Source organism: Leucoraja erinacea, chromosome 4 (genome assembly GCF_028641065.1).
Source record: "Leucoraja erinacea ecotype New England chromosome 4, Leri_hhj_1, whole genome shotgun sequence".
NCBI lineage: Eukaryota > Metazoa > Chordata > Chondrichthyes > Rajiformes > Rajidae > Leucoraja > Leucoraja erinaceus.
In genome coordinates, this window is record NC_073380.1 from 69,922,240 (window position 1) to 69,933,261 (window position 11,022).

Here is an 11,022-nt window from a genome sequence, read left to right on the forward strand (position 1 = left end):
TGCCTTTTGGCCCACCAAGTCCGCGCCGACCAATGATTCCCGCACACTAATGTTAGATCTACACACACAAGGGACAATTAACAATTATACCAAGCTAACTAACCTACAAACCTGTACGTCTTTGGAGGGAGGAAACCGGAGATCCCAGAAAAACCCCACACAGTCATGGAGTGAACGTACAAAATCCATACAGACAGCACCCGCAGTCAGGATAGAACCCAGGTCTTTTGTCACTGTACGGCAGTAGCTCTACTGATGCTCCACCGTGCCGCCAAATAATTTACTGCATTACTTCCAATTTGTTTTGGACGTTGAAACCAGATTTAATTGAAATCCAAAAGTTAAAGTGGTTTCCATCTGGATTTGACACACAAAATTATGTAATTATGTAGAAATAAATCAAACAGTGTTTTGAAACACATCTAAAGTAACTCTTTATCACTCTAAAGAAAGGTCCGGACCCTAAACATCGTGTGTCCGTTTTCCTCCAAAGATGCTTCCTCGCCTGGTGAATTCCCTCTGGCACCTTGTTTTCTTGCTCAAGCTTTCAGCATCTGCAGACTCTTACGTCTTAAGTAACAACACAATTTAAGAAGAGTTGCCTGAAATCTGTAATGGCTTTTTAGTTCTTTAATGCCTAAGTGAAGGCATTGACTAATTAATTTTCTTTTGTCACTGGCATGTCTTTTTGTGCCTGTTGTATACACGTTTGAAAAATGCATTTTGATGATCTAATTTTTAAATTTCTTGATGTAATATTCTCCTTCATAGAGGAGCTATTCTCTCCATTGTTATTATCTCCTTTATTCATAAAGTCATAGTGATAGGCCCTTCGGCCCAACTTGCCCACATCATTTGTATCATCTGCAAACTTGCTAATCTTGCCATATATGTGCTCTTCCAAATCATTGATACAGATGACAAACAGTAACGGGCCCATCACCGAACCAACATGTCCCAGCTACACTAGCCCCATCTGCCCGTATTTGATCCATATCCCTCCAAACCTGTCCCATCCATGTACCAGTCTAACTGTTTCTTAAATGTTGGGATAGTCCCCGCCTCAACTACCTCCTCTGGCAGCTTGTTCCATACACCCACCACCTTTTGTGTAAAAAAAGTTACCCCTCAGACTCCTATTAAATCTTTTCTCCTTCACCTTAAACCTATGTCCTCTGGTTCTCGATTCATCTACTATGGGCAAGAGACTCTATGCATCTACCTGATCTATTCCTCTCATGATTCTATACACCTCAATAAGGTCCCCCCTCATCCTCCTATGCTCCAAGGAATAGATTCCCAGCCTACTCACAATCTCCCTGTAGCTCATACCTTCTGGTCCTGGCAACATCCGTGTAAATCTTCTTTGTACTGTTCCCAGCTTGACAACATCTTTCCCATAATATGGTGCCCAGAATTGATCACAACACTCTAAATGTAGCCTCACCAACATCTTAAACAACTGCAACATGACCTCCAAACTTCAATACTCTGTCTGATGAAGGCCAATGTGCCAAACAGCTTTTTGACCACCTTATCTACCTGCGACTCCACCTTCAAGGAACTATGCTCCTCCACTCCTAGATCCCTCTGCTCTACAACACTCCCCAGAGCCCTACCATTCACTGTGTAGGTCCCGCCCATGTTAGACTTTCCAAAATGCAACACCTCACATTTCTCTGTATTAAATTCCATCAACCATTCCTCAGCCCACCAGGCCAATCAATCAAGATCCTGCTGCAATATTTCACAACCATCTTCACTAGACAAATGTTATAGTCATTCATTATCTCACTACACAGCAACTTGAGGCAAGCCTAGACTTGCTTTTCTGTATTAATCTACTGGAGAAAAGCCTGATTTGAGACTAAATATAAGCTGTAAGCTGGCCCAGGGACCAATTTATTATCTTCTTATATTTTTAACATAATTCAGCCTTATCAATGGAGGTGGCCTGAATCTTACATTCTTGTCAACAACTCCAGGAACTCCTCAGGGAATTGTCCTCGGCCCAATGACATTTCATCCTTTATCATCTATTTGCCACAAGAAAAGTGAATACCCATCCATCACATTGAAAAGGAGTGGTTTATTTCTGGTAATTTAAGTTGCATTCATAGCTCCTCCGAAAGCAAAGCAGTTTTTCGATTGCATCCAACAGCAGGGCCTGGATACCAAACAGGCTTTAACTGTTTAATGGCAGAATTCCTTTACTTCTTGTAGGGCGGCACAACAGTGATAGAGTTGCGGCCTTAAAACACCAGAAACCCGAGTTCCATCCTGACTAAGGGTGTTTCCTGTACGGAGTTTGTATGTTCTCCATGTAACCGTGTGGGTGTTTCCCGGGTGCTCCAGTTTCCTCCCACACTCCAAAGATCTGCAGGTTTGTAGGTTAATTGGCTTTAGGATACTTTGTAAATTGTTCCTCGTGTGTAGGATAGTGCTAGTGTACGGGAATTTACTGGTCAGTGTGGACTCGGTGGGGCGAAGGCCCTGTTTCCACGCTGTATCTCTAAACTAAACTTGTAAGTAGCAGGATATGCCCTCATTCAACAAGTGAAACTCCAGCCATCCTTTCTTGTTCATTACTACACTGTGTCCCACATCAAAATCTTGTGGGTCAACATGGGAAAGAAGTTGAACAGCCATATTATCAATGTCCTTTGAGAATTAGCACAGAGGATGAGTATTCCATATCACTTCCTGACCTTTCAAAACCTCCTCCGATTACAAAGTTATACAGAATTACATAAGATATACATTACAGACACAAGCTATTCAGCCTAACTCATCAATGTTGGTGTTTACACTCGGGCAAGTCTCATCCTATTCCGTATACTTTATTTCTCCGTTTCATTCCTCTTGGCATCACTACATTAGAGTTCATTTTAATTGCAGACCTCTGATGATGATTTTAATACTTTGTTCAATTATATTTTGTTATTTTTCAGTCAGTTATAACTTTTTTAAGGAGAATATTTCAGTCTAGCCATCATTTAGCGAACTCAGCCCAAGACTAATGCATTACAGATCTAAGGACCCAGGTTTGATCCTGACCTTGGGTGCCATCTCTGCAGAGCTTGCACATTTTCACCATGACAGAATAAGCTTCTAGATGTTCTAGTTTCTACCCTTATTCCATTGACAGAATGATAAGATAAATCACAATTATAAATTACCTGTTAGTGTTGTTTAATAATCAGATAAATCAAAGAGGAAATGGTGAGTAGGAGTGAGAGAGAATACGTTGCAGGTGTGCAGGGAGATGTGAAAGGAGTTAAAAGGATTTCTCCATTGAGGCCCAAAATGGATACATTTGGCCTCATTTTTAATATCTTTAAAGAAAAATTAGATAAGACAACATGTCATCTACCACTTAACTGCTTGGTCTGCTTGTTTCTAACGCAAAGTTTTTTCTCAGCATTGTCAGGTTGGAATAAACACTGTAAAGTTGGTATCATCTATACATTTTGGTATTGAATTACTTGCTTCCAGAATTATGACTCTAATTTCTAGAGCTTTGTTTCCTCCAATCTGAAATTTAATTAATCAAACCATTTCCCTGTAGTTTCCTTTTCAATTAAGATTGGTGATCCCAATAAAATGGCTTGACTGAGAGATGTGAGTGCTATCAACTGACATAAAGCAGGCATGCTGAAGAATTGACTCAATTTTTTAGTTTCTCAGTCAACATATTGTTTTTTTCCCCCCAAGATGGGAAGAGATAGCTTGTTCTTTTTTATTAGCTAGTTCTCAACCTTATCAAAAATATGTTAACTTGCATTTGATTTTCTGGGAAGATTTGATTAAGAATAAGCAATTGGTAGTTCCAAGTATCAGTCATTTTTTCGTGCTCAAATAGTAAAATAAACCAAATAAAAATAGAGTATAATTATAATTGCAAACTGAGCTCAGACATTAGATGAGGCGGAATATGGTTTGCCGCATCACCTTTCTACATTTATATCAGACATACGTTATCTAGAAACTACTGTATTCTGCAGCAGTTGCGGGATAATCAGCCAAACTCTTATTACGTTTATTAGTTATGAATGCCAATGCGAGGAGGAGGAGCCATCTTGGGGAACGGCTGCTAACCAGCGCCGTTTCCTGGTGGGGACCACCCAGCACCTCGGCTTCGGTGGCGGCACAACGCTGGAGCGTCATCGCGGAGCGGAGCGGGCAATGCCTTGCCTGGGTCGCCGCGCTGGATCGACGTGCTGGAGCTCCGGTGAGCTGGACCGCCGAGAGCAACACCTCCGGGCTGCGGATCTGCGGAGCGGAGCGGGCGGCGCCGACATTAACATCGGGAGCCTGGGAGCTCCAACTTGGTGCGTCCTTGTCGGCTTCAGAAGCCGACAATCCCCTGCTAGGAAGCGGCCGTTCCAGGTGGCCCAGCCACTGTGAGGACTCTCCCGACGCTGGGGCAAGACCACCCGGCTAGAACGGCCAGGAACATTGGGCCTCCGTTGAGGCAACAGTGGTGGCCTTAATAGGCCTGACTTTTGGGAGAACTTGGGTTGGGGACTGGACTTTTGTGCCTTCCCCCACAGTGATGATTTTTCTGTATGTAAGGTACTTTGTTAGTCTGTGTCCAAGATGGCTGTTGGAAGAGAGAGTGGACGCTGGCGCGCTTTAGCTGTCGCTGCTCTCTCTTCACATTGTGTTTTTTTGTTTTTTTTTATTTTGTGTCTTTGGAGCGATTTCAATCTTTAATTTGTGTATTGATGATGTCCTTATTATTTATATTTCTCCGTCTATATGTTTTATTTCTCTTCTGTTTAATCTTTGTAAGGTGACCTTGAGATTTGAAAGGCGCCCTTAAATAAAATTTATTATTATTATTATTATTGTATCAAAGTTCAATATTTAAGCATTAAAGTAAATTCAATCATACCGCAGATGTTTTGGATTTTGGTCTCAATTAAAGCCAAAATCGGATTTAATAAAGTTATTTCCAAAGGTATTTCCAACAATAGAAAACTTGCATATCCAAGCCACTAATTTCTAACTGACTATCTTTAATACACATTAAGTCATCTGACCATCCACCTCTGATTTAACCTTGTAATTTTCTATGCGTTAGGACTGGAGAAAATTATGCCAGAGGTGTCAGAGGTTATGGGGAGAAGGCAGAAAAATGGGGTTAGGAGGAAGAGATAGATCAGCCACGATTGAATGGCTGACTTGATGGGCCAAATGGCCTAATTCTAATCCTATCTCTATTATTATAATCAGAATCAGATTTTATTAGCCAAGTATGTTCTGCAACATACGAGGAATGGCAGCCCTGCCGGCATTCTGTTCGTTTTTTCCTCTTTTTGTTATTTTTAGCGTTTGTTAAGTTTGTATTAATGAACTTCGGTTGTTTTATGTGGGGGAGGGGGAGGATATCGGGGAAAGCTTTTTTTTCAAGTTCCTACCTTCCCGGAGATGTGATCAATTTTTGGATCACATTCTCCGGGCTCTGCGGCCTACCACCGCTGGACTGGAGGCCTCCTCGGACTGTCGTGAGCCCCACCGCAGGGCGCGGACTTAACATCGGAGTGGATCCCTTACCATCAAGGGCTCGCAGTCTCGAGAGAGGCTAGTCGGGAGCTCCAACGCCGCAGAAGGTTCGACCAGCCCTGACGCGAGGTTCGATCCCCCGGCATGGGGAGCAGACATCCCCCCGATGCAAGAGCTGAACGCTTCGACGTAGAGGGCCCGAACGCTGCTGGCTATGTGAGTCAAGGCCGTCCCATAGATAGATAGATAGATAGATAGATAGATAGATAGATAGATAGATAGATAGATAGCCTTTTATTGTCATTCAGACCGAAGTCTGAACAAAATTGCAGCAGTCATACATATAATACAATACAATAAAACAACAATAAACACATATTAACATCCACCACAGTGAGTCCACCTAGCACATCCTCACTGTGATGGAGGCAAAAGTCTTAGGTCTGCAGTCTCTTCCCTCCTCTTCTCCCTCTGCGCTGGGGCGATACCCCCCCGGGCAATGTTAAAAACAGTCCCGCGGCTCAAACACCGCGGCCCGGGGTGGTTGAAGCTACCGCCCACCAGTTCTGCAGACGCAGCCGCTGGCCCGCGGCCGAACCCCGGACTCAGGCCACCACCGCCAGAACACTGTCCCAGCCACCCTCACGTGAGTACTGCGCCGTCTTCAGCCTCGGGCTGGGCTGCCCCGACATGGGCGCCGAACCTCCTCTGGACCGGGCCGCCCCGACATGGGCGTCGCTACTTCCCTGGGCCGGGCTGCCCCGACATGGGCGTCGCTTCTCCCCCGGACCGGGCCGCCCCGACTTGGGCATCGCTTCTTCCCCGGGCTGGGCTGCCCCGACTTGGGCGCCGAACCTCCCTCGGGCTGCCAGCGCCGCACCTCCCCGAGCTCGGCCGCTCCGACGGGAGCTTCGTTCCACCCTCGGGCTGGCCGCCCTCATGGGAGCGTCCCAACCTTTTCCAGCCCTGAGCCGGACCACCCTCACGGGAGCGAGCTCAGAGCGAGCCCTGGCGGGCTCTGCCTCCGGAGCCTCGAGGTCGTCAGCTCCATTAGGCCTCATCGCAGACGGAGGCAGAGAAGGGGAATACGACAATAAGGTCGTATTCCCCCGCAGGGAGAGACTGCAAACCCCGTTTCAACCCCCCCCCCAAAAACACAAACTAAAACCAAAAAACTAGACTAACCAAAACAAAATAAACAACATAAAAAACACAAAACAACGGGACTGCCGGTAAGCCGCTGCAGCCAAAGCCGCGCCGCCACTCCGAAGAAGCCATCAACAGAAGGCTTAAGGCCCCCGACCGAGGAAGAACAAAAGGAAGGGACTTGAACTTTATTTCGCCTTCCATCACAGTGAGGAATGTGTAGGAGTCACTGTGGTGGATGTTCATGTTAAAATGTGTTTTTGAGTCTGTTGCTTTTAATAGTATGACTGACCTGGCCAGTGAAATTCCTTGTATGTTGCAAAACAAACTTGGCAAATAAAATCTGATTCTGATTCTGATTATTATAAAACTCTGATCTTGGATGCTTACTTGTGTGTTTGCTTGCTTGAACTTTTTATTTGATTCACATCTCCTCGAAAACCCGATGCGGTAATGGTGAAATTTTTACATATTCCGGTAGAGATTTACCTCATGATTTCATAAATCCCCTCATCTGAAAATTTGGTTCATTATTTCCAGAGGTATTTACTAAAATTGTTTACCAATATGACATATTTTTAAAATCTAACGTGCTGAAGTAAGCTGGATGACGTCACAATGCCTCTGCTCCTCGCGGGAAGCTGCGCAGAATTTTCAACGCGCAGACCCACTGTTTTACATGAGCTGCGACTTATGTGGACCAGCCGCCCTTCCCCCCCCCCCCCCCCCCCCCACCCTGGTCTCTTGATTAAAGTCGTTGAACACGTGGTTCCTTGTTCCCCTTACTGTTAGTTCCAATTACTTGAATGTGCTGGGAAACTGATATGGATGAGCCATATCATCCTGTGGATGAGGATATGTATCAAGTACCGGGTGGAGTATATAAATAAGGCGATGAAATTACTGGTATTCTGGCAACACTCCTCAACCAGACTGTCAGTCATTTGGCAGAAGACCTCGCCATTAAATCTTTCAAACCAGCACCAAGACCCGGCCTGTTGAAAAATACCTCCTTGACAGATCTTTCATGTATGATCAGCGTTTTGGCAAAACAGTACAATGTTCTTGTAATTGGAAATAAGATGCTTACCCTTCTCCTTCCAGAAGAGTCTTTTCCCAGAAGGACTGGGAATTCACCCCTAACAGCATAATGCAGGACTGTGTTCATAGCGTCAGAACTGTATGTTGAGTCAATATCAATTCGGACAATACATTGAGACAATATCAGTTGTTTCTAGGAAACCATCAGCATGGTTAAAGTCACTCTCTGGTGTGCCTGAAACTCACTCTCTGGTGTGCCTGAAACTCACCCATATTGCAGAGCAATGTATTGTCTGTGAGCTAATGCTGCAAATTGGCATGATTGAAGGTCGAGGATTGTGCACTGACAGACGTGCTGAAGCTGGGTGCAGCCACTGCAAGAGCTCTGTGGGAGAAATGCCACAGTTTGATCCAATGGATGGAATAAACATTAACTTAAATCTGTGTTGGAGCCCCATGAATTCCTGAACTTCTAGACACCATTTTTTCTCTGTTTTGTGCATTTGCTTATGATCCATTAAACATCATTCACCCCAAAGAACATTTCCACTTGTTATATATACAAGGCAAATAGCTGAGAGCACTCATCAACATATTTGTCACATCAAGAACACTGGCCTGAGTTAACCGCCATGAATATTCAGTGATCTCAGAAGTGAACTGTGACTCCTAATGGGTTTCTGAGAACTGGGCTCTTACTCAGGCTGCTCAAGGTGCTGGAAAAATACCACCTAATGTGGTTTCTGCAAAATCTTCCAAATTCATTGCAAAGATAAACAAACCAATGTCAGTGTTCTGACTGGCATCCCCAGCATTGTTGGCCTTGGTGGACACAGCATATTCAACAGCAGACTCCAAAAACAGACACTCTATTCTGAGCTCTGTGATGAAAAGAGATTACTAGGTGGATAGAAAACAGGTTCAGGGATGTGCTTAAAGTTTCCTTGTAGAAATGTAGTATCTATCACCAGTGACTCGTGAGAAGTTCAGGCCTCTGACACCTAAGTGGAGAAGGATTATTGAGATGCTTGAGGCCAGGCATCAGAACACAGAATGCCTGCGTAAGTGATGGAAGAAGCAAAACACATTGCAAGCAACACACTCATCTGTCTAATTATCCTCATTCTGCCTCAACTGTGGAAAGTCTGTGATTCTCACATTTGCCTGATTAGCTATCTGAACCTACAAATCCAAAGTGGAAGCAAGTCACCTTTGAACTGTGGGATTGCCTAAGAAGAGCAGAATTGTCAAAGAGTTTTTTTTTCAGAATCCAGCATTTACTTAGATTTAATTTTATCAACAGTAAGGGGAACAAGGGATCGCTTGAATCACATAAAGTAGTTTTATTAAATGAAAATACATTCATATTGATGCACTAATCTTCAATTAAAGCTGGAACTTGGAACCATTTATTATTTCATGCTTCAACTATTCTGCATATTTACTTTGACTTCACACTTGACTTTTTGTTTCAAACCAGGATCCCTAAAATTATACTTGTGCATAATGGACTTATCCAGTGGACATCCAACAGAATAGGGGCAGCACATTGATGCAGCTGGTAGATCCATTGTCTAACTACACATAGAGAACTGGGTCAGAGATCCTGACTTTAAAGGCTGAATGTGTAGAGTTTACATGTGTCCCTACGACTGTGTGGGATTCCTCTGAGTGTTCCAGTTTCCTCCCGCATCCCAAAGATGTGCAGGTTTGTAGATTTATTGGCTTCTGGTGTGTAGCTTCTAAATTGCTCCTGGTGTGTAGCGAGTTCATGCGAAAGTGGGGTAACCCAGAACTAGTATGAACCTGTATCAATCAATGGTGGATTTGGTGGGCCGAAGGGCTTGTTTTCATTCTGCAATTTTCCATCAATTCAATCAATCCATATGTGTTTGGCATTAAACAATTGTACTTCTACACTTTCGCAAAGGCGTTGCTCTTAGACTTCTTGGTTACCTTTCTCTCATCCACTTTATGAGGGTAGTGATCAAGACCAGTAACAATGGCACCAGTAAAAATTGCAGCAGGATTTTAATTATTTGGGCAAGTGGACTGAGGAATAGTTAATGGATTTAATGCAGGTAAGCGCGAGGTGATGCATTTTGGGAAGTCAAACAAGGGCAGGACATTCACAGTGAATGGTACGGCCCTGGGGAGTGTTGTGGAGCAGAGCGATCTAGGAATACAGATACATAGTTCCCTGAAAGAGGCATCACAGGTAGATAGGGTTGGACAAGAAGTCTTTTGGTACACTGGCTATCAGACAGGGTATCTATCTATCTTCTATATTACTAAATCTCTGTTCTTGACCGCTTTTGGCCTTCTGTGCTGCGATTTCCGAGAGAACGCCGCCACCTACGGCCGTCATTTTTGGCCACCTCGCTCAGAGCACCCCTCCGCCGCATGTGTGCCGAGGATGTTTCCCGTCGATGAATAATGACAGAGATATTAATGTTTTTACAAAATTCCCCATTCTCTCTGCTGCCCCCACTGGCGGCAGGGGGGAGGGAGGGACTATAAAACCAGGAAGTGGTGTGCCTCAATTAATCTCTGCAAGATGGAGCTCTGTCAATTAGTTTCTGTTACTCTGAGCTCTGAATGACACTCAACAAATGTCTACAGCACTGTGAGTACCCTTAATTTGGCTTGAAAATGAAAATATGGCTAGAGGTAAAAAAAAGCACTGCCTGCAAATGGTTGTTTGGGTTTGGGTTGAAGAAAAAAGGCACTCTCTCTCTCTCTCTCTCTCTCTCTCTCCTCTCTCTCTCTCCCCTCTTTCTCTCTCTCTCCCTACCCCTCTCTCTTTCTCTCTCTCCCCCCCCGACTCCCTTTCTCTCTCTCTCCTCTGTCTCTCGCTTTCTCTCTCCCCCTTCTCTACCCCCCTCGCCTCCCCCCCTCTCCCACGCTCTCTCTCCTCTCTCTCCCCTCTTTTTATCCATCTCCTCCCCTCCATCCCCTCCCCCACTGTCCCTCCCCTAAACTCCCCTCCCCTCCCCTCCTCACACCCCTACCCTGTTCCCTCCACCCTCCCTCCCCCTCCCTGCTCCCCACCTCTCCCCCCTGCCCTCATCTCACCCCACTCTCAGCACACCCTCTCTCCCCCCTCTCTCCCCCCCTTCTCTCCCCTTCCCCCCCTTCCCCCCCTTCCCCCCCTCTCTCCCCCCTCTTCCCCCTCTCTCTTTCTCTCTCCCTCCCCTCCCCCCCTCCCCCACCCTCCCTCCCTCCACTAAACCCCCTCCCCTCCACACCCCCCCCTACCCACTTCCCTCCACCCTCCCTGCTCCCCACCCTCTCCCCCCCCACCCCCCCCCTCTCTCTCTCCCCCTC